The sequence below is a fragment of the Eublepharis macularius genome, chromosome 13 (genome assembly GCF_028583425.1).
Source record: "Eublepharis macularius isolate TG4126 chromosome 13, MPM_Emac_v1.0, whole genome shotgun sequence".
Classification (NCBI taxonomy): Eukaryota; Metazoa; Chordata; class Lepidosauria; order Squamata; family Eublepharidae; genus Eublepharis; species Eublepharis macularius.
The window spans coordinates 5,464,696-5,489,632 of NC_072802.1; the positions used below are offsets into that span (position 1 = coordinate 5,464,696).

Sequence of the window (24,937 nt, forward strand, 5' to 3'; positions counted from 1 at the left end):
CCTTCCCATTCACTGAAGGCTTGGTGGAGATCATCCACGACATCTGTGAGAAGCCGGCCTCTGTGTACGCGACGTCCCGCAAGCTGGAGGCCCTGTACAAGACACGGGATGATGTTTGTGCATACCTCTTTGCACACCCGCCTCCTTCTTCCCTCATTACGGAAGAAATGCAGACCCGCCAACGCCAGGGGTCCTATGCGGTGCCCATTGACAAGGAGAGCAGGAAGTTGGATTCTTTGGGCAAGAAGCTATACTCTTCTGCTGCCCTCACGCTGAAAATCTCCAACTATTCAGCCATCATGGGGGCGTATCAGATATTCCTTTGGAACCGCATGGCGGCCTTCCTGGAGAAACTCCCAGCAGACCAGAGAGTGTTGGCGAAGGTGATCCTCGATGAGGCCCTGAGGCTTTCCCGGCAACAAATAAATGCGGGCCGTGACACAGTTGACACCTCTGCGAGGGCACTGGCTTCTTCCATCGTCCTGCGCCGACACTCGTGGCTCCGCACAACCGCGTTGCCAGTGGAGACACGCAATAAGGTGGAGAACCTGCCATTTGAGGGGCAATCCCTGTTTTCTACCAAAACGGATGACTACCTGTCGCAGAAGCGCAAGGATCGTATTACAGCCAGATCCTATGGTATTCTCCCGGCCAGACCACCCACCGAGAATCGTGGCCAGTATCGCCCTGCCCAGGGTTATCGTGGACGACAGCACCGGTACCAGCCGTATCCACGCTATGGTTCCTACCGGCCGTTCCAACCGCCAGGCTCTTACCAGCGCCGGAAGCCTACCTACCGCCCTCGTCGCGGCCCTCATGCCTCCGATACCAAAGAGTCAGCTACGCAACCAAAGCAGTTCTGACTAGAGCTCGAACAGTCTGTCGTGTTTGGAAACAGATTGGCTCAGTTTGCCTCTGCATGGGCGGAGATTACGTCCGATAGTTGGGTTCTTAAGATCGTTACAGTTGGATATAAAATTCAGTTTCATGTTTACCCAGTGTTGTCTCTTCCTGACCATTCAATACAATCCTCTTCTCATAACTTACAGGCTGAGGTTGTAGCACTGCTGGAGAAAGGGGCTGTGCGGGAGGTGCTCCCTCAGGACCCCCCCTTAGGTTTTTATTCCAGGATGTTCTTGGTAGACAAGAAAGATGGAGGGGTACGACCCATCTTGGACCTACGAGAACTGAATAAGTTCGTTCTCGTCAAGAGGTTCAGGATGCTTACCTTGAACACGGTCCTACAGTTAATGCCCGAGGGCATGTGGTTCGCTGTCCTGGACCTCAAGGATGCATATTTTCATATTGCCATCCATCCTGATCATTGGAAGTACCTTAGGTTTCTATGTAACAATAAGGCCTACCATTACCAAGTGCTTCCCTTTGGTCTCTCCACAGCCCCACGAGTTTTTTCTAAGTGTATGGCTGTGGTAGTGGCTTATTTGAGGGAACGGGGTTGTACCATCTATCCCTACCTTGACGATTGGCTTCTAGCAGCTCCCTCTGCTGATGCACTCATGGCCCAGATTAGTACAGTGATGCTCACCTGCTCCCGGTTAGGGCTTTTGGTCAATTTGCAAAAGTCTAACCTTACCCCATCCAGAAGAATACTGTTTATCGGTATGGAACTGGACGGTGGCGTAAACAGAGGTTTTCTCCCCAGGGAGCGTGCTTTAAAGATTGGCAGGATGGTGAACCTTTTTTCTAAGTGCAGGTTCCAATCCGTAACAGCAATCCAGAGGCTATTGGGCTACATGGCCTCTTCTACAGCTGTCACCCCTATGGCCCGGTTGCACATGCGACCTCTCCAGCTGTGGTTCCTGTCGGTTCATGATTTTGAGCACGATTCCCAGAATAAACGATATTCCATCCCCAGAGGGATTATCCGGGCCTTACGATGGTGGCTCGATGAGACTAACCTCCTTGGGGGTGTTGCGTTTGGGTCCATCCAAACCGAGATCACAATCTCCACTGATGCCTCCACGGTAGGATGGGGAGCCCAGTGTGGTGCCCTGAGGGCACATGGGGTTTGGTCAGAGCAGGAACGGGACGATCACATTAACCTGCTAGAATTGAGAGCGGTCCGTTATGCCCTTATCGCTTTCGCAGACACGCTGCAGCAGAAAGCAGTTCAGGTGCTCACGGACAATTGCACCACGATGTTCTACCTGAACAAGCAAGGGGGCACTACATCCAGGGCCCTCTGCGACGAGGCCGTTCGGATCTGGAACTGGGCCGTGGACAGAGGCATGTTCATTCAGGCGGTCCATATTCCTGGCACCACCAATGTCATCGCGGACACGCTGAGTCGGATGCGATTCGACAGCTACGAATGGACCGTAGCAGACAGATACCTGAACGCCATCTTTTTGGACTGGGGGTTCCCAGACGTAGACCTCTTTGCGGTGGAGGCCAACAAGAAGGCCCCACAATTCTGCTCCAGGGGAGGGCTAGGTCGCCGCTCCCTGGGGGACGCGTTCCAGATACGCTGGACAGGGCACCTGTTTTATGCCTTCCCTCCGTTCCCACTGCTGTCTCGGGTTGTCAGCAAAATCCAGAGGGATGGGCCGCACTTAATTCTAGTGGCCCCCTTCTGGCCCAGACAAGCATGGTTCCAACATGTCATGCAGCTTTCACAGGGGTCATATTATCGGTTCACTCTGAACCCGGACCTTCTGTCCGACAAGGGGGTTTGGTATCACGACCTACCCAAACTCAACCTCACTGCTTGGCACATTCGGGGACGGAGGGGATGTCTGACAGGGTAGCTGAAATTTTGCTGAATGCCCGTAGGGACACCACTCGCAGGTCGTACGCAGCTAAATGGAAGCGATTTGAGGCCTGGGCTGCGGCCAACGCAGTTAATGTTTGGGATTGCCAGTTGTCTTCTGTGTTTGAGTTCCTCCTGTCCCTAAAGGATGGGGGACTCTCTAATTCCTCTATTAAAGTTTATTTGGCTGCCATTTCAGCCTTTCACCCTAAAATAGATGGGAAGACGGTGTTCTCCCACAATTTGTCAAAGTCTTTTTTGAAAGGGTTGTACAATATGTTTCCACAGGTCAAGGAAATTGTTCCCCAGTGGTCACTTCAAGTAGTATTGGCGGGGCTTATGAAATCGCCTTTTGAACCACTGGCCACCTGTGATTTGAAATGGTTATTCTGTAAGGTGGCCTTTTTGATAGCCATTACGTCTGCCCGTAGGGTTAGCGAGCTGGCTGCACTGAGGTGGGACCCTCCCTTTTTGAAGGTCCATCAGAATAAGGTGGTGCTGAGACCTGACCTTCGTTTTAGACCCAAAGTGTCCACTCAGTTTCACACCTCACAGGACATTGTCCTGCCTATCTTTTTTCCTGACCCTTCTGATAACTCTGAGAGAGCCTTACATTCTTTGGATGTGAGAAGGGCTATCTTATTTTACCTCCAACGTACATCACAGTTTAGGAGTGCCACACAACTGTTTGTGTGCTATTATGGGCCCAGGAAGGGAAAGGCTGCTACAGCCCAGTCAATTTCCCGTTGGGTCACTCATGCTGTTAGAGCCTGCTACTCGCATGCTCAGTTACCTTGCCCCTTGGAACTAAAAGCTCATTCCACCAGAGCACAGGCTGCTTCGGCAGCCTTCCTTAGGGGCGTGCCCTTGCAAGACATCTGCAGGGCTGCAACGTGGTCGTCTTCTGACACGTTCGCTAAACATTACGCACTAGATGTGTGGGAAAGGAAAGAGGCTGCTGTTGGTAATGCAGTGCTTCAGTCTCTTTTTCGATGAGAACACATGCCCGCCTCCTGGGTAAGTGGCTTGTGAGTCTCCCATGTGGGGCTGCACAGAAGACGGACAGTGAAAACAGAGTTGCGCTTACCGTAACTGCTGTTCATTGACGTCTTCTGTGCAGACACACAACCCTCCCTCCTACCCCGCTGTGTTCTTCCAGATGATGTGAAGGCATTCGGCGGCAAAGGAGAAACTGAGGGGAAAGGGGGCGACGTCGCCCAATGTCGCTCGGGCGGGAAACGGCCGCGCATGCGCATTGGGAAGGACGTGCGCCCCCTAGTGGACGTTTGCTAGAAAGAAAAATCCGGTCGGCAGGCCTGCGCAGGCGCAGTCCCATGTGTGTCTGCACAGAAGACGTCAATGAACAGCAGTTACGGTAAGCGCAACTCTGTTTTTTACAGCAATAGGACTAGGAGTACAAAATTGAATATGCACAGATAACTGTCCAGCCTGGTATAGGGTGAGCTGTGCAGAGTGTAAGATTACAAAGGTTTAAGGCAATGACTGCCCACTTCTATATGAAGGTGCCCTTTGGACTATTCTGTCTCACTACAGTTCTAATTCCATTACAAGAATGTCCTCTTGAACATTTCTGATTTGCAGTGATAGTATTGTGGGAGCCTTCCAAACTCCTTAGGCAGGCTGTTTTACAAGGTGGGATCCACTGCAGAAAGCACACAAGTGGACAATTGTAGATCTTCCCAATTTGCAGGAAGGAACCTTCAAAAGGTTCAGACAACTGTAGTTGGCACAGCAAAGCATAGTAGGAGAGGCAATCACACGGCTATATGAGTACTAAGCCATGAAGGACTTTGTAGGTGATAAACAGTGCCTTGAATTGAACCTGGTTACAGTGGAGCAACTGCAGGATTTGTGTAACATACTATGTTCTGCCTGGCACCTGCTATTAATTGGGCTGCTGCATTCTACTAATTGAAGTTTCCGAGCTGACTTCAAGGGAAGACCCATGTAGAATGTGTTACAGTAGTCTAGTCTTGAGGTAACAGTGTCATGAATCCACATGGCCAGAGTCAAGGTAGGGGGCAACTGCTAGGCTAAGTGAAGCTGATAGAATGCTTTGGTTGCACCTGCATTGGCTTCTTCAGTAGTAAATGCTGTGTCCAGTATAACCTGGAGGCTCTTAACTGAATCAGGTGTCAGCTGGACCCCACTCAAAGCGGGAAGCATGGAGTCCTTCAAGAACTCATCTTTCCCAGTCAGCATTTCCTCTGTTTTACCAGGGTTCAGCTTCAATTTGTTAATCCTTGGGCATCTAACCACAGCAGTTAAGACACTGGTTCAACAGAATCACCAGATTATCTGAATAGAATCACCAGATTATCTGAACAGAGAGAGAGCTTGAGATCATCAGTTTATTGCAGACTGACTACTACAAAACCTCAAATGATTTATCTAAGGGCTTTACATAGAGATTGAATAGCATGGATCATAAGACTGAGCCTTGTGGAACCCTGCAAGGCAAGTTCCAGTCCTACACTGGCATAAAATCTTCGTAGTCTTTAAGATGCAATTAAAAATTAAGTTTAATATTACCCAGTAGTTATTTAACCCTGGCCATCAAAGAACATATCGCACAAAAGGGTTTTAACAGCATTTCTAGAAACTGCTCTGGCTCCAACGAGTCTTCAGGGAGATGATGCTGCAGCTATTGAAAAGGACTTAAATGTTTTGTGGTTTTGGTTGACTTTGAAGTGGGATCTAAGATGCAACGGTTGCTTTAAGAACGCTTTTGACATTTGTTGGGAATTGAAGTGATGCCTTCTATTCCTTGACATTTTCTTCTATGAATTTCACTGCTTTGGAGTGCTTAATGTTCAGATACAGCCCACTTTGTCTCTGCAAGGGAAACCAATAAATTGGTGGTCTGTATTGCAAAATGAACATGGGCTGCATTTGATCTGAATTTTAATTTTAAAGTTACACAGCAGGGAATAACTACTAGGAAAATGTCTTCCCATTATGAGAAATCTAATGACACTAGACAAAAAGTGGTTCTTTTGGAGAGGGGCAGAGTTTACTGTAAATAGATGGGCACTCAGCTTGGTGATGCAGTGGGTATGCCTTTTGGATTAAACAGCAAATATAGCTAAACTTCAGGGCAGCTAGTTGGCTAGAACAAGCACGCATCAATTAAATACAGGACAGAAGTTCACACCCACTGTTTACAGAATATGGATGTTGAGTATCAAAAAGATGAAAGTCAAAACTCGTTTCCTCATAGCTATTCATTATAGAAATTGGAACACTGTTAAAGCCCTCGTCATGTTAATCGGAGTAACTTTGGGAATCCATAGCATCTATACATGCTTTAAAGCTGCAATGCTCTCTCCTGTGAAGAGTTGAGGGTAGATGAAGCAGGCACTGAAATATTTTTGGCAGGACCCCCCCCCCCCAGCAGCATCGCTGTCCTGATAATGGTAGTATGTGTTGGTCAGGGGCTTAACTGAGGACTGTCTGCCCACCTACACTTCCTTGTCACAACCCCAAGTATGCCTGTAAAAGAAGCCAAAGCCATGTTTTTATCCTGGTGGGCCCGGGCTTGGCACTACTGCCTGCTAGCCACCCAGATGTCATTTGCTTGGGTGTTCCTAAAGTACTCTCTTCCCTGCCTCAGTAAAACCCACTTACAACTTTTTTGCTCTTAATACCAAGGATGAGAACAGAGGTTGAACAACAAGAAAAAGTTATGGGTCCAGTAGCACCTTAAAAACTTACTAGATTTCCAAGGTATCAGCCTTCCAAGAATCAAAGCCCCCTAAGTCAACACTTTGAATTGTTACTCTTAAGCCAGCAGTGGAATATCCTGGGACAGTAAAATGTTCTCCCACTGGGTTTTGAATGTTCTGATTTGTTTATATCAGATTTATGTCCATTCTTCTGTGAAGGGGCTGACCTATTTGTCCAATATAGAGCTGCTGACATTTGCTGGGATATAGAACATTGGAAGATGAGCAAATGAATGTGCCTGAGATGGCACAGCTTCGACTCGTGAAAGCCCCTCCCTTGGAAATCTCATGGTCTTTAAGGTGCTGGACCTGGATCTTGCTCTTCAACTGCAGAGCAACTTAGCTGCCCACCTGAAACTATCAAGGAAAAGGTTTATTTACAGCTGGGCGGAGCAAAGGGGCTGTTCAAAAGTCACTCAAGACCAGTGAAACAGGATGCGGGGGGGGGGGGTTAGTCAGGGGCCGCTGCGTCCCCCTTGGGGTCCTTCCCCCTTCAGCCCGCCTTTTCCAAGCCCTCCGCCTGCCGAAGAGCCGCCCAGTCCCGCTAATCTCTGCCTCGCTCGGCCACCGCACCCAACCTCCCCTGGAAGCGACTGGAGGCCGAGGGCGGCCGCCCCGGAGTCCGGCAGTGCTCAAAGGGCGCCCCCTCACCACAGACACCCCGGCGTCTGGCTTCGGCCCTACAAGGCAAGGCACAAAGGCGGGTTGGGCGGTACCGGAGAAGGAAACCGGGTCGGCTCTGCCCATCACGCTGAGGCGCAGCGCGCAGGGCTTGGGGCACGAAGACGGTGGTCAGCTTCGCGCCTTGGAAGGGGAGCTGCGCGCGCTCGGGGCCCGGCTCCTCCGGGCGGCCGCCTGCACGCGAATCCCGCCTGGTTTTCCGCCGCGGCCGGAGGAGGCCAAGAGCTGCGCGTGCGCCGAGGGCGAGCCGGGTTGGGACGAGCCCCGCCGAGCCGCCAGCAAAGCCGGGCGAGGCGGCCCCGCGCTGGGGTGGCGCCTCCTGCCGGCCCGCAAGAGGCGCGTCCGGCGGCGGCTTCCCCTTCCCGTTCCTTTCCCGCGCGCCTCTGCGGCGCACCCCACCTCCGGCGGGGCCTGCCGGAGTCGCGGTTGGGAGCGGCCCGGAGGGCGCCGGGGAAGCGGAGGCGCCTCGCTCGGCCTCCACGCCGGCCAAGGGGAGCAGCCATGGGCGCGGGGCCCACCGCAGGTAAGGCGGAGCGGCAGGCGGGCGGGCAGCCGGCGCCCCTTCCGAGGAGGTCCCGCGCGGGCTGCAGGGAAGCGGCTCTTCCGGCGGGAGCAGCGCCGCCTCCTGCGGTGGCCCTCGGGGGACTTTGAGTCCCGGGAAAGGAGGCTGCGGGGGTTGCCAGCCTCCTGAGGGCGCCTGGAGATCTCCCGGAATCACCGCTGGTCTCCAGATGGCAGAGATCAGTTCCTCTGGAGAAAATGGCAGCTTGGGAGGGTGGACTCTGTGGCCTTCTGCCCCGCTAAGCTCCTTCCCTCCCCAAGCCCCGTCCTCCCCAGGCTCCACCCCCAAGAGTCCAGGAATTGTCCAACTCCGAGTTGGCAACCCAAGGAGGGGCACTGCATGTCTGCCAATGCGTTATCTCAAACCAAATTTTCTGTAATCTAAATCCATTATTTTAACAACAAGAATTATGCTTATATACTGCTCTTCTGGACAGATGAGTTCCTTTGCGGAGCAGTGGACAAGGTCAGCCTTGTTATCCACACAACACAGCTGAGGAGCTGGACTGAGAAGGGCTTGCCCAAGGCCACCCGCTGAGGTCATGGCAGTCATGGGGTTCAAACCAACAGAGCGTTGATTCTCAGTCTCACCGCATAACCACTATCCTACAGCACCTCTCCAAGCCCCCTCTCTTTCCCACCCACAAAGATGACTTGACTGCACTAGGGGACTTTCTCTCCCTGCCCTTCAGCACATCCTGGTTGGTCTTCTCAGTCCTTTCCCTAGAAACTCATCCAAACTTATTTAAGGCAAGTAAATATTGTTGGAGTTTATGGGGTTTTAAGATACTGTCTAGCATACACATATAGGCCATACAAGTCCCTGCATACCTAAGTTTGAAGAAAATTGCTTTTGCTTCAGAGATCCTTAATGTTATGTTTCAACTATAAAGTGAAAAGTGAGCATAATTCAGAAATTCCTACAGACGCCAGTTGGCAGGAAAGAACCCCAAAGGAAAGTCCTGCCTTGACGGAAGCAGTTGTCATAGCCTTTCCTCTCAAATATGTAATCTCTGCAGAGAGGATAATTTTACTAATGAAAACTCAGTTATTTACAATTCTACAAATCATGTCCAAATGAGTATTTCCAGATCAAATGTTCCCCAAGGCGTGACATGGAACTCTGATATGTCCTACTTGTTTACCAAAGAGGAGAAATAAAGACATGGGCAATTGCTTACCTGAATTCTAAGCCTTATTTCTTTTCAAATTCAAGACTTTCAGATTGCCAAGGCAAGGTGTTCAGCTGATCAGTGCCAGGGTTTTGCCAAATTTCTGGAGTCCGGGCATGAGTGGGTACTGAGCCAATCGCTTCCAAGCCTGGCGGTCTTGAGTGTCTTAAAACAGCATCCATTGTGGACGTTGGCAGTGATTAATGGGAAGCATTCCATTAACATCTAACAGAATGACAATATATGAAGAGACATCAGGTTCAAGGGGTGATTGGTTTATAACCTGGAGGAAATGTGTGATGTGCTAGTCAAATGATTTTGGCTTTTCCGATATCTAGGATGTGCTCTCACATGATCTGATGCTTGTTTCTGAAATAACAGAATGTTTATTGTCGGTCTTATGTGTAGTCCCACACTGGGACTGCGAACACGCAGACCTGCCACAGAGACAAATTTTTCAAGCTCTCAATAGGGAGGGGGTGCTCTGCCCCTACAAAACACATGCGTGCAGGCTTCCCGCCTAAATCGGGTGTTGCTGGGCAGAGCGCCCCTGCTTCCCTCAGTTCCTTTTTCGCTGCCGACGGAGAAGGTTCTTTCGTTTGTTCTCTATCACATTCTAGCTGATCTTCTACTCTTAACCATGCATCGACCTAGGATTGTTAACCGACTACTATCCTGCTCGCTGTTATTCAACACTTCTTATTCTCATGGCCCCAGAATGGCTCTTTGTTCACCACCCCAAACCCTGCACCATCAGTGTACTCTGTTACAACAGAATCTTGGGATCACTGACACCAGAACTGGTCATTGTCTCCTTCAGGATCCGAAGAAGTAGATGAGCACGGATCCCAATCAGATAGATTGTCTGACATTGCATCCAATCCATCCCTGGATGAGTTGGTTGGTAGGAAAACCTCGGCATCATCACAGATTGTTCTCAGAACAAATGTTGAGGATGGCTCGTGCCCTTGACTTGGATGTTTTGGCATCCACACCCAAACTGAAGAGCAAGATGTTACAGCAGCTTTTCCAGCAGATGAAGACTTGCTGGATATTGCCTACAGGATCTGGGAAAAACCAGCAACCAGGCCTGCTACTTCTGGCAGAATTGAAAATCTGTATAAATTGTAACAACAGGACTGTGCATTCCTGTTTAATCACCCACAACCATCATCTTTGGTCACGGATGAGATCCACTCTAAGACCCATTTTGGATCCCACTCTGCCCCAGTGGATAGAGAGGATCGTAAATTGGTCACCCTTGGAAGAAAAATATATTCGTCCACATCATTGAACTTCCATATTGCCAACTACCAGGCAATCATGGGGTCATACAGCCTCTTCCTTTGGGACCGCCTGTCCCACTATATCCAAGACCTACCGGAGGAGAAAAGATCCCTCATCAGAGTTCTGCAGGGTGAGGCAGTGCGGCTGGCCAAACAGCAAATGCTGGGTGGAAAACATGCGGCTGACTGCTCAGCACAATCAGTGGCATCCTCCATAGTTCTTCGGTGCCACTCCTGATTGCGTTCGACTGCACTACCAAATGACAAGAGGTCCAAGATACAGGATTTTCCTTTTGAAGGAAAATTGTTATTTTTGGAGAAAACAGACGAGGCACTTCAACAAATGAAGAAAAGTCACCAAACCACCAGTTCATTGGGGGTCATTGTAGCCCCTCAACAACAGCAGCAGCATCAACAACACAGGTATCATTACCAGGGCCGATACAATCACCCGCAGCGGCCTAGTAGATACAACTACCAACAATATCGCCCCTACTCATCATATCAGAGATCTGGGGGAAAGCATTCTAGCAAACAGCGCTCCAAGCAATCATAACCTCAGTCGCCAAAGGCGTCTCAGCAACAAAAACCGCTGTTCTGACTGAGCGCCCAACAACCAACAGCTCTCCCTTATTTTCCGGACAGACTTGCACCCTTCCTGCACAACTGGAAAGAAATCACTGTGGACCCTTGGGTGATTAGTGTCATAAGCCATGGGTATCGTTTAAACCTTCTGAAACGACACCCTGGCATGTCTGAGCCACATATCAGCCATGCCAATATCGATGCTGTTGTCAGCAATGCTAATTCTAATGCAAACCTGTTGTTCTGAACCAATGTTTCATGCTGTAACTTGCTATAACTTGATATCATATTGCCAATGCCATAACTGTTTCTCTTGCAGGCTTAGTAAGGTGCTTATCTAACAGACTGTAGAATCTTTCAGTGTTCATGACCTTGTAGAATACTCACTCTCATGTATTGCTATGTCTTGCTTTCCCAGTGACTCAACTTGGTAGTACAAAGATGTGAAACGTTCTCATGCCAGGTTCGCACCAAAAATCCTATTTACTGTTAGGAGGGGGGAAGGCGCAAACGTGTGTGTTAAGAAGGATTTTTCCACATATCACTATTCCTGTCAATTTCTTGCTCTTACTGCTTCGATGCTTACCTTGCTGAGTAATCCTATGGACATATATATGGAAATGATTGGATTTCTGAATAAAACCATTTAACCAACCATTTAGCCTGGACTTCTTGTTGCAATGGTACAGGGATCTGTCTGCCATATCCTGTCATCCATAGCCTGACACCCCCACTTTCACCACCGGGCAGTGAATCCAGATGCCCTTCACAGGCTTTATACCCAGCAATCTCTGAGCTGTTGGCCAAGGGTGCAGTTCAAGAAGTTACTCAACCCCTGTTGGGTTTCTGTTCTTGTTATTTTCATGTTGATAAAAAAGATGGGGGTACCCGCCCCATCTTGGATCTTTGAAGATTAAATAAATTTATTAAAGTGTATAAATTTCAAATGCTTACACTTTCTAGTGTCATACAGTTTTTGAGACCCAGTGACTGGTTTGTGGTAATAGATCTAAACGGTACTTATTTTAATATTAGCATATACCCTGACCATCAGAAATACCTTCGTTTCCTATACCAAGGGAAGATTTTTCAATACATGGCATCAGGGCTTTTTTTCTGGGAAAAGACATGGTGGAACTCAGTGGGTTGCCCTTGGAGAAAATGGTCACATGGCTGGTGGCCCCATCCCCTGATCTCCAGACAGAGGGGAGTGTAGATTGCCCTCCACGCTGCTTGGCAGCACGGAGGGCAATCTACACTCCCCTCTGTCTGGAGATCAGGGGGCGGGGCCACCAGCCCATGTGACCATTTTCAAGAGGTTCCAGAACTCCGTTCCACCATGTTCTAGCTGAAAAAAAGCCCTGCACGGCATTGCCTTTTGGCCTTTCTTCAGCACCACAAGTATTCACGAAATGTATGGCTGTCATCGTTGCCTTCCTTAGAACCGAAAGATGTGCAATATATCCATACTTGAATGACTGGCTCATAGTGGCCCTATCCAGATCTCTCCTCTTAGAACACATCCAGTTAACAACTCAAACCTTAACATCCTTAGTCCTGTTGACTAACTGGAAGAAATCCTCTCCTTCACCAGCTCAGTTAATTCAGTTCCTTGGAGCAAAATTTGACTCCATATCAGGGACAGCATCCTTACCAGAGGACAGAGCAGACACTTCTGGAATTTTGATCGGAGGTGGTAGGAGTTGTGTGTGTCTTTTTTAAATATATTAAGATGTTTTATCGGTTTTAAAGGTATTTTATATTATTGTATTCATTGGAATCCGCCCTGAGCCTGCTGATGCGGGGAGGGCAGAATACAAATTGAATTAATTAAATAAATAAAATGTGAAGAAGTTCCAAGCCAAGCAGCTGCTTCAAATTCCCCCTTACCTTATCTGAGGTCGTTTCCAGCTTGAAGATACAACTTCTTGGTCAATTAAATAGCGTACCACAGGAGCCCTTGAGGGGAGAAATTGATCTTAGTTTTAAAAAAAAAAGAGTTATTTGTAATTCTATCTATAATATAGTTGTACCAAAGTTTCTCTTGCTACAGCAAGATGTGTGTGTGGGGCGGGGGAGGAATGATTTCCATCTAGCAGCTATAGTGAGTCCGGCAGTAGCTACCAATCAGGAGATCCGATTCTTCTGCTGTTTGGAGACAGCAGAAAAGGGCCAAAGTTCTAACAACAAAAATTCTGGGGTAAACGGTACCGCAAAATTTGAGACCCTTTCAGTTTTCTCCGTCACTACTTTCCAAAATGCTTGAATAACAGGACAAGACCACCAAGTGTGTAAATAAGAACGTATTTGATTACAGTTTTTCCAACAAAATGGATTATAGGTTTTTGTTACCTTCTTCAATTGTAATGGAGTATAATACCAGAATCTAAACGGTTTGAAAAATTGAAACCAGATATTACATATTTTGGATCAGTTAGAGAGTATATAATTTCACATTACTGATCTATAAATGATGTATTTTATATTAAAGAACTGACATAATGTTCAGGCTGGATAACAAAGTATTGCATATATTCCAGTTTTTCACATAATGTCTGGCTTTTTTCCTCCAGAAAAAATGGGAAAAGTTCAAACTTCTGGAAATTTGTGTCTCTAGCTAAGCACAACATTAAAAGTCCTTCTTGTGTTGTCTGCATTTGTAAAGTAAACAAAATATGTACTATGTAACACATCTTAGTATGCAACTTAGACGTGACCACCTTTTGCTTTCTCTTCTGCCTTATCAGTGTTCAAAATGTAGTGTTAGAGAAACTCAAAAATATTTTCAGTGTTAGGTGGAAACAACCCTAGTTGTGAAGATTGATTCCAAGAGCCAGTGGGGGACCTCCCCCTATTTATTCCATTGCTTTGCTTAATTTTTTCCTCTTCAGTATAGCAATGAAAGAGCACTGTCATCTAATCAGGACCTGATAGCTTGTCGGTTCTCATGCTTGGAGAGAGAGCATCTAGCAAAACTATTCATCTTTTAACTTTGCCCTTGGATTTTCAAAGGAAGCTCTGTTACACAATAGTGTGGTTAAAATTGTTGGTTTCTAAGCTAGAGGGGAAAGGACTTCAAACTACCTGGAAGTTTTTCTCATGATCCCAGAATGTTTGGAGTGGTTTGTGATCACTTTTGACCCCGGGTGTAGTCCATTTACTGGTGTTTATTTACATTCATCCTTCACTTACCCTGGTGGGTATAAGCCCTTGCATGTTTCCAGCATTCAACCCTGCTAGCTTGAAGGAAGGCTTGCCAAGAAAGACACTGTAAAGCCAAGTTTGGCAACCCTTCACTAAAGAAGTAATCCTTCTCTTTCAACCCCACTTAGATATTTCCCAGATTTGCTTCCCACGGTCTGATTTTGAGGGGCCCTTTCAGCGGGTGAAGTTCCTACAATTTATTTTGATACAATTACACATCTGAACCTTGCAAGATGCAAAAAGCTTTGCATGAGATGGAATGGTGGAGCCACATGTGCAAAGGGCAGCAAAGTAATGAGGGGAAGTAAGAGTGTGATGTTTTGGTCAGTGAGAAGGCATAGCAACCCCCATCTTAGATCAATATTGATTTTTTGGCTTAATTAATTTCTCGCGCACAGCTCTCCAGGTTCCAACAAGGCGTGGCAACCCCAAGTTAGGCTTGGTTTGGTCCATCTCTTGTTGAATCTTCTCCATTTTCCTCTTTTTTGAGAATGGCTTATGTTTAACTACAGTCTTCGGAGAATGCAGCTGTGGAGCTAAGTAAGGTGTGCTGAATTTCTGTTCTGAATGACCTCCAGAAATGAATAGAATATCCACTCCCACAGTTCTTCTGCCATTATCAGCACTCTGCTTAATTTGTACTAATCATTGTGTGAGATGTGCTGTAGTATTGTGCACAGTGATAAGATCATTCCATGGACTGGAACGGGGTCCAGTCAGGGAAAGAAGCTCCAAGCTTATTAAGTGTAGGGATTCTTGGCAGGTGTGCAAATGGGCGCTTCTGAAATGAGAAATTAGCTGTGTGCACATACGAAAGGTGTGTTCTTTGGGGGAGCAATAATATGCCCCCAAGGACCAAAATTTTGTTGTCTCCAGTATATGGTACATGTAAAATTTAAAGAAATGTTTAAATTTAAAGAAAAAACCTTTTCTTGCTCTAATTATCTTCTAATGTAACAGGAGGTAGAGCGTCAGGGAAGTTGAGGTTCTTTTTACAATGCATTGTCCAGCTTGGACAAATTACTGATTACGTCTCTTTTGGCTCATCTTTATATTTGTGTTAATGACTCAGACGTGCTGTGTGTATGGATTTAGGGAGATAAATATAAACAGAATATTACGGATCGTTTTCAGCTTTTGGTAGGCAGCATGCATGCTGCATTTGTTACATGCATTTTTAGGAGGTGTCTACTCTAAACAACTGAATACTAAGCAGCCACACTTTCCCTTTCTTTTGTAAATGTACGGCTTTTGAGGTACCCTGAAACTGGCATTGCCCACCACAGTAACCAGATACGGAGTTCTTTGGCCACATTTCTGTGTGCAACAAATAATGTTTGTAGCCATCTAAATGGCTTTCTAAGTAGTATTTATGTTCTCTGTTCTTTCCATGGACTAGAAGTAAGTAACCTTTGCCCAGTTGCATAACTTGGCTGGAGAGAGTAGCTGGAATGAGTGGGTTTTAGGAGCACTTTCCTGTGGCGTTTCCTGTATTTTGACATGGTGGCGTGATCTATTCATGGAAAGCCACAAACTTCCTTTATCTGGCAGGCCCTTGAAGTGTGCCAATGACTTCTGGGGGTGGAAGCAAAAGGGGGGAGGGATGGAAAGCCATTTGGCAAAGGGAGCTTGTGATGTTCTACTGCTCAGCTTGTTCCTTTCCTGTTCAGCTAAACTTATCTCTTGTTTGTTTGGTTAAAATACAGTGCACTCGAATACTCCTAAAATAAACAAGATGCTAGTTCTAAAAAACGATACACGTTTCTAAACAAGTGAATTAATCCACATCTTCTCTCACCTATCTAAAAGCTATCTTTGATGTCAGCAACAGGAGGTGTATCTGTGGGAGAAGAATAAATAGTTGACCAAACACAAACGATCAATTTAGAAAGATCATTGATCCGTGTGCTAGTCATAGCTCTGGATAGGAAAGATTCATCCAGCAGTACATTGGACCCGGATGAGCACTGCAGTGTGGGTTGGGAGGCACATCTGCATTTTTGTTTATGTCATTTATAGTTCGCCTTTCTTACTGAAACTCAAGGCGGGTTACACAGTGTGAGATTAGTAGAGTCAAGATCAAGGATATTTTCATAAACAATGCCACAGAGTTAATAAATACAAGTTTACAAATACATAGCATTAGCAAGAATCCAGTACAGGGTTGAAGGATTGCTGAAACAGAACATAGTCTTAAAGGTGCTACTGGACTCTCTTTGATTTTGCTACCACAGACTAACACGGCTAACTCCTTCCTCTGCATCTAATTCTAGGACTGACATTAGACAACACGAAGCACAGGTAGCGCATAGGAGTACATATGTAACGTAAATGGGTAGTACATAGAGCAAGATAGTGGTGAAGTCTATGGTTCCTAATCCTAACTCATTAGCAAAGCATCTGAGACCCCTCCTGTAATAATTTTAAGTAAAATGTGTGTATTTGTCTTTAAATGCTTGGTGTGGTATAGATGAAGAGTGGGGGTGAAAGAGAGGGATGAGCGAGTGATATGATTGGCTGATGACGGAGAGTATGGGTGGAGTGAAGGCGGTTTTAGAGGGAGAGTGGAGAGAAAAAGATTCGGTCAGGGCAAGAGAGGCCGGCTGGGTGCAGCCAGAGCTTGTGTATGATGACTGAGAGAAATATAACCTGTGCAGAATCCTGAACTGCGTGTTTGTGAAAGAACATTCAGTCAGGAGAAAGCAGGCAAGCTGTGTGTGCACCTGAGAAAAGGTCTTGCTTGTAATTGAGAGAGAAATTAATAGCAAAAGCAGGCCAGCTGTGTGTGAAGCCTCAGAGAAGATCTGTGTGACTGGGTTTAAGTAAAGTCACCTTAAGAACTGACTACTCCTCTTTGGAAACCATCAAGTTTAAGAAATAATATGAAACCGATACGCTTCTTATAAAAAATAAAAGATTAATTTGTTTTTTTTAATCCCAGAGTTTAAATATATATCCCTTTCCTTTCCTCAGGGCCACATAGTGCCACGAAAAAGCCTGACCCTCGGGCATGTTACTAAAAGGATAAATTTAAGTTATTCTGGAATTTAATTCCTGTTAGCAGCAATCTACCAAGAGGGAGCAAGAATAAAAGGCTTAAAGACTAAATCTACCCAAGAGAAAGAAAGGGTCGTAACACCTCCCTACAAGACAGCCCTCCTATCTGAGTAAAAAGCCTTTAGGCGTTGCTGTATCAAATAAGGCATTTTTTTCTTCAAATTCTTTTTGTATCTATAACATATCCATATTGCTTAAGTGTGTTTAAAGAAAAAAATTATAAGCTCTTCAAGTTTGTGTGTTATGTGCAATCGAGTTGCTTCCAACATATGGTGACACTATGAATGAAAGACCTCCAAAACGTCCTTTCATTAACGCCCTTGCTCAGGCCTTGCAAACTGAAAGCTATGGCTTCTTTTATTGAGTCAATCCATCTCATGTTGGGTCTTCCTCTGTTCTTGCTGCCTTCAACTTTTCCTAGTGTTACTGTCTTTTCCAGTAAGTCTTCTCTTCCTGTGATGTGACCAATGATGTAAGTGTATGCTTTCCATTTGTCACTGTTTGTGTGCATGCACAATCTTTGGATTTTGCTTAGAATATTCCTCACCCTCATTCCTTCCCTGAGCCTTGTTCTTTGATCACTGAGGAAATTACTCAGTATTCAGACAGCCAGAATGAAGGAACTTTGATCATTACAAAAGTGGCCTGAATCAGTTGCATACAGAGAGTGAAGCTGTTTATTATTGGATTAAATCAATGTCACTGTCTGTATAAAACTTCTAATTCATTCATATAACTGGAAAAATCATTCTAATAGTTGGGTATTAGGATTTTTAAAAATGTAGACTGAAATAAGGCTGTTGGATGGCTTATATGCTAAGGGTTGTTGAGGATTGTCCTATGCCTTCTAATCTTTCCATCCTGGCCAAGGGCAAATGCCTACCTGGAAGCCACACCTTTTCTTTTAAAATATGATGGCAAACTGACTGCATCAAACTCTCTGCCTTCATGGATATGGGAAGAGTAGCGATGTCTGTAAAAAGGAATCCAGCATATCTGTCTCATTGACACAGTAGTTCATTGTCTAGATTGTACCACTTTAGACTGCAGGTGGTGATTGCCAGGAATGAAAACTTGTGCATCCAAACTGGCCCTCTGCAACTAGCCTGTCAGGAAGAAAGCTAGTCTAGAACTCTTTGCATTGAGTTGCTTGTTTTCTATATGCAGGGAACGTTCTTATATGGTGACGTGTGAGGTGCGCTGCTGGCTGCAGCCTGAGAGCTACAGGCACCAGTTCGCTTCCTCAGAGAGAACTTGGCTTCAGTTACGTTCTACAGCATCTTGATTGCCAGCTGGTGGATAAAAACCTGGGGTTGGATATGGAGCACCCCCAATGGTGTTTTTTTTAAGCTAGAGATTGGGGGCGGGGGGAGTGACCAAGGAGAGAGAGAGAACTGGTGCAGCTTTTCTCACCCTTGCATGGCAAAGCCACAGCACAAAAATCTCTCCTCTGCGTGATAAAGAGACTGTCACTCCAAGAAAGGAGGAGAAAAACTGGCCTGTTATGCTATCAGAAGCAGGCCCGGGGTTAGGAGTGTTAAAGGGCCACCCTGGGCCCAGAAAGACAGAACCTGGCTTTGGGGTGGGGGAGACTCCAAAGAGGACAGGAAGGGCACCTCAGAAGCACCAGTCTCAGAAGGCCTTTCTTGCCACTTTGGTGGAGAAACTCGGCTGCTCTCTCTCCAGATGCTTTGAGGAAAAAGGTCCCTTAGTAAGGGCGAGTATGATGGGAGGAGGGGCTGTGGGGTTGCCAGCTCCTGGTTGGGAAATTCCTGGAGATCTGGGGAGGGCAGGGTTTGGGGAGGGACCTCAGCTGGGGGTAATGCCACAGAGTCCACCTTCCAAAGCAGCCATTTTCTCCAGGGGAACTTATCTCTGTAACCTGGAGCTCAGTTGTAATTCCGGGAGACCTCCAGCCACCACCTGGAGGCTGGCAATCGGGGGGGGGGCGAGTGGGAGGGAGGCCCTAGAGTGTCAGCTCTGCTGGAACCTCAGTCAGAAGACCAACACCGGCTTTATTAATACTCTGGTTTCTCTTACGGTGGCATAAATCTGTCGCCCTTTATGGCTGTCGCTTGCAGTCCGCCTTTCTCAGGGAGGCTCCAGGCAGGCTCCACTTTCAATGAGCGTGTAACAGGGCCTATGCAGGCGAATCTGCCGCGACCTAAAACTGGCGGGAACCCAATAGGGCGAAAAAGAGATGCTGAAGCGACGCCGAAGCGGCTCTCTGAGGCGAGTCTTCGGGCCGAAGTCGTTCGAGGGCCGGGCCGGCCCGGCGCCTCCCTGCCCGCCCCGCCCCGTGGCGGGATGACAATGGGGCCTTGTCTCGGCCGGCCTGTGCTCTGTCGGCTGGAGCGATGGGCCGCCTGTCCAACCGCAAGCTGCGGCGGAGTGGGCGTCGGCCAATGGGAGGCGCCGCGCGCGCTTGGCCCGCCCCTTGCTCCCCGCCTGGCGACGGGCGGGCATTTTCCGCGAGGCCGACGGACTCGGCGGCGAAGAGGGAGCCGCTCCGACCGCGCCCGGCGAGACCCTCCTGCTGAGGGCGCCAGAGGGGCTCGCCTCGCCGGCCTCCTTCCCGCCCTCGGGCCGTGCCGGGCGAGGGCTGCGGGTGACGCGGGGGCGCCGCGATGGCCGAAGCGCGGCGGCCGGGGGCCTGCGCGTGCCCGGCGCCTGGACTGCGCGGCCTCAGGTCTGCCTCGGGCGTGGCGCCGCCGCCGCGAGGGAGGGTGCCCGGGCGGGGGAGGCGGCTGCGTGGGGGGCGCGGGCCGGGCCTTCGGGCGCTCTCGGCTGCCCCCGCTGCGCGCTCTCGGCTAACGGGGCGGGGAGGCGCGGGCTTCTCCGGGGTGGCGGCGCTTGCACGGAAACGGTTGGCTCGGCAGGAGGAAGTCGGGGGCTCGTTTGTTGTCACGCCTCGCTGAGGGCCGGTTAACTGCGCGTGTTGCAGTCGCGGGCAGAACTACAGACTGCGGCCCCTTATTCTTTTGTCGCCTTCTGCAGGAAAACAATCCTAAACAGAATGTCAGAGAGCCCGGTAGCGCCTTTAAAACTCACCAGCTTTATTGCTTTCGATGGCGATGCATCTGACGAAGAGAGCTGTGGTTCTCGAAAGCTTATGCTACAATAAAGTTGGTTAGTCTTAAAGGCACTACTAGACCTTACGCTGTTTTGCTGACTCCTCTGGATCTTAAACAGAGTTACACCAGCTTAAGCCCGTTGACTAGCGTAACTGCTTCGAGTTGCACTGTAGGTTTGTTACAGGGTACCTTGTGCTCTTTCCTGTGCTGCTGCCCTGGTTATAAAGAAACATGTTTGAAGAACCATCATTGGCTACCTGTAGATAAGCCAGCCACCTGCTTCTGCCCCACTTGCAAAGTGTGTCTTGTCTGCATCCCCTGGTCCTGCCTCGGTTTTGCTTTCTGGTCCTGCTGTTGCAGAAGAATGCTGCGCGGCAGGTACTCCACCCCTCAAGCAGCTACTGAGTGGGGTGTGACACAAGCTAGCACCTTGCACGCTGCCCTACCAGATCTTAGATACCCTAGAGGTGAAGGGAGGATGAATTTGCCCGTTCAGTTTCCTTTACATGCAAAGTGGGGAATTGGTTGTCTTCTGCTGTGACAGTGAAATTCCAATTTGTGGCTGGGTTTTGGTTGCCTTTCCCTGTGAACAGACAAGTCTTGCCAATCATGCGTGTTTGTGGTATTAGTCATGTTATTCTGCAGCTAATAATATATTACCTTAAAACAGAAATGGGCAAAGTTTTTAGCCTGAGCAACACATCTAGGTTTCTGTCCACTTTGAAGGCAGAAACTAGATGTGGCCCTCTATCCCACTGTGTTGATGGGAATGGCCCTCAAACTAACACTTGGGGGGGGGGGAGCATCCTCCAGCTTGCCAGTGCATCAGTCCAGCAGGCAGACGCTCCCAACAAATTGTTAAGCAGCCTGAGAGCTGGTTAATAGGCTAGACAGGGCTCCCAGAAAATGTGTCCACCTACCTTAGGTTATGATTTGGCTTTATCATGAATTGGATTAAGCTTATCAGTATAGTGAAATCGTTCATAATGGTAGACAGATGTTATGTTTTATAAAGGAGAAGGGACAGAGGCTGCGTTTCAGCTTTGCAGTTAAGTACAGACTGCCAGAAAAAGATGTGACGGGGTAGATTGAACTGAATGACAAAGTTGCGAAGTGCCCTGTTTAAACTGAATGGTTACCCCATTTTCACAGAATGTTGTTGGGATTCTTGATATGAATGAAACATGCTCTGTTTCTAGAGTATATGCGTAGTCTGAAAGATGTTCTGGTGTGTCCTGACCTGGATGGTCCAGATAGCCTGATCTCATCAGATCTTGGAAGCTATGGAGGGTAGGCCCTAGTTAGTATTTGGATAGGAGACCACAAAAGACAACCTGGGTTGCTATACAGTGGCAGGCAATGACAAACCCCTTCTGAATGCCTCTCACCTTGAAAACCCTACAGGATTGCCTTAAGTTAGCTGTGCATACAGACACACACACTCTCTCACTCCCTTGCCCTCTCTGTTCCAGTGTATTGTCCCTTACAGTGGTAGAAAATAATGTTTTGTTTTTTAAAGAAAGTTGTACAAAAATGATTTTCCTGTCATCTCATTGGAGACAGCTATTCTTTTGGGTGATTTGCAGCGATGGATGTTTCTGTTCCAAGGCCAAGTGAATTATGTTTGAGGGTTCAGTTTCACTTAGTGTAATTTCTGACAGCTTTACTTGTTTTGCCCTCATACTTGGGAATGTATGGCTTCTGGTTTGATTCTCAGTCCAAAGTCTCTTTCTGAATCAGGGTCACTGAATGGAAGCCAGGTCTCTTCAGTCCTAGCATGACAGTTTATCTGCTTCATCGCACTGACTTCTATGCAGCCATAAACCTTGAAAAGAAAAAGAGGGTGAACTTGGAAAGCTTAATGAATTGAAAGCTGACAGTTAGAAAAGTACACTTCAGACCACACTATTTCTAGGTCAAAATCATGATGTTAATATTAACTGTCGCTTTGAGCATTTGAGACTGATAATAGGGCCAGTTTGATGGGTTATACTGAGATGTCATTCTTAGAAAAATACTTGTAGGAAATGGGGTGTGGTTGGTGCGTTGGCTGATGTTATGTACCCCCAACACAGGCTTTCAGGCACAGATACTTCTCTCCCTTTCCCCCAGCTGATGTTGATGAGCTATCTTCTGGCAGGGAGAAGGAACAGTGTAAGAACACTTGTTCTCATAAGTGATGTGGAGCAGAAAATTTTCTGATGCTATATTTTTCCATGGAAAAATTTCCATTCCGCATATGTAAATATAGTCTGTTTCTTTAACAGTAAATCAAGCATATTAGATGAACTACATACGAGATGTGAAGCATGGACAACCGCTAGTGCTACTGTTTTTGCCTCCTTTTGCTAACATTATTTAAATTATTTATTTGAGTAGGAGAAATTTGCAATTCAGATTTTCCTGGAAAGGCCTCATCACTGGTTCTCACAAGCAGAGCCAAGCTTTTTCTTAGAGGGGTAAATAGCACAGAGGGCTAAATAGCCTCTTCTGCAGTCTGACACAATTGGGGCAATAAAGTGTCTTGTAAAAACTTAAACTTGGTGAACCAAGATCATTCCTTTCTGTATGGCAGCCTTCTTCAAGTGTTGTTGGTCTGCTTATTACTAGCCTAACCTTGAGAATTGAATCTGATCTGTAATCAGTATATCTGATTTTTGTTTTTGGCCAAATCTGGAGATACTTAAATCCAGACTGGTGCCATGAACAGGCAAGACAGATTTTTCAACAAACCTAAAAAAAGGTCATAGGTTTCAAAAAAAAAAAGTAAAAAAATCTGAAATATTTAAAATAAATGCAGTGAAGAATTAACCATCAGCTCTCCAAATAATAGAAACAGCCCCTGTAGATTTAAGAAACAAACATACCATGTGGCCTACTACAATATTGTCAGTTGAAGCCTTGGTCTCTATCGTTAAAAGCTGGGGTGAGGGAGGCCCTTTTCAAGCTCATTGGGCCTTTAAGGGAGGACTCAACAGGGCCTGGGAAGCAACCACCAGGCAATTTGATACCATGTGACATGCAGGACTTGCCCAGACGTGCCTGCTTGCTGCTGTTGAACAGCACCCACTGCACAAAAGCCAGTGTCGTATAGTGGTTAAAGTATCAGCCTAGGATCTGGGAGACCCAGGTTGGAATCTTTACTTTGCCATGGAAGCTCAGTGGATGACCTTGGGCCATCCTCGCGGGGTTGTTATGAAGAGAATGATGTAAGCAGCTGTGGGTCCACCCTTTGGAGAAAAAACTAATATAAATGTAGTAAATATATGTAGTAAAAGGTAGGTGGATGGGTGTGGAGAGAAGGAAACAAGGAAAGATAAGGATATGGGGGTGGCCAGGAGGAGGGAAAGAGGAAATAGTGTGGGGAAGGGGATACAGGGGAAATTGAGGTGCTTCTCAGAAGTCTTTGTGGATTCCCCACTGTACAACCAGGCCTGGTTCGGAGGTCAACACTGCACAACTCCACCAAGCTTATCCCAGGGAGAGGCTTCCAGAGTAGGGAATGAGAAAAAAACTGAAAGGAGACAGATAAAGGTAGGTTGGCTGGTGGATGGGAAGAAGAGAAGGAAGCAGGAAAAGGGGGGAGAGAGGGTATAGGGGTTTTCAGGAAAGGGAAAGATATAATACTGAGGGAGGAGAAAATGAGAGCCCCCCCAAGTCCTCCCCCCTTGTCTAATCCTAAATAAAGGCCCATCAGTTGAAGTGGGGAGGAACGGGTGAGTTTTGCCACCCAGATTTGCTTCCACCCTCACTTCCCGCACCTGCTCCCGAGCCAAGGTGCTGACTTGATTCCACCTCCCACAAGAGTGTTCCCTCAGGCTGCTAATCAATGGTAGGCAAGTGCTGGGCAGCCATTGCTGTGTGCAGGATGTATGTAGCAGGAAGGGCTGAATATGTCCCTCGTGCTGGTGAAAGTCAGGGCACTCACTGCCCGTTGCACTGGGCAGGGTTTGCCCCCTCGGTTGCCTTATGCCCGCTGCAGTGGTATTGGGAAAGCATCGCCTAATGGCTGCAGTCCCCGGCTCTGTTAGAGCAGGTCCCGAAACCCGTTCACTGCCCTCTGTGACCCCAGGCTGCAGCAAAGTGGCTGTAGTTTGCCTGGCCTCATCCTGGCCTCTGTTTCCTGCTCACTCTAAAGTACAACAGAATGTGGAGAATGTGGGGCGGAGCGAGTGTAATTATTGTATCCAGATCTTATCAGAATAAAGCTGTTACTCTTGTCAAACCGCTCCCATCAGGATCCCGTTAAGCTGTTCTTCAAGGCAGAAGCAGATGGATGAAAGATAGTGAAAGCAGGAAGAGAGGTTTGGGTAGTTTTTATGATTGGCTTTACCACTTTCCTAAGTACAGTTTTTCCACAAGGGAAAGAAAATAATTACCAACAAGGTCATGTTGGATATTTTAAGGTGAAGTCCTCGAAACCACAGTCTGTAAAAAAAAAAAAAAAAGTTAAGCAATTGTGTTCATTCACATCTCTCCTGCAGTTCTGCTTCTGTTAGTCATGGGAGGAGCCAGGAGCTTTGCTCTGCATTGAAGTCTTGCCCAGTGGAAATCTTATTCAGCCTCTCCTCATTGGAAATTTTGCCAGGAATTACATATACACTGACCTAAGTGCTAGAAACATGCCTCTTTTTAAAACAAAAGGAACAGTGAGGACTCATTTTCCGACAAATTTTACATGCAGCACAAACCCATGCCTTTGCGAGCCACGCACAGAAGTGCCTGCAGCTGGTGATCTCCCAATTCAAACAGTGTTTTGTTAATCCATTAGTAGATCGAATATTATGTGGCTAGCTTCCTG

At 47.3% G+C, this 24,937-nt stretch overlaps 1 protein-coding gene across 2 annotated transcripts in view; it reads left to right on the forward strand.

Moving 5' to 3' along the window:
- Positions 1-7,467: 7,467 nt before the first annotated feature.
- The window catches only part of AMOT (angiomotin), a 95,169-nt gene continuing 77,699 nt past the window's right edge, over positions 7,468-24,937 (forward strand). Inside the window, exon 1 of one of the 2 annotated variants that reach the window (XM_054995907.1) lies at positions 7,468-7,720. The gene's annotated coding sequence lies outside the window, so the exon portion shown is untranslated. Of the gene's footprint in view, positions 7,721-19,520; positions 19,752-24,937 lie in introns of those variants that run through there. The other variant, XM_054995905.1, reaches the window with a different exon arrangement.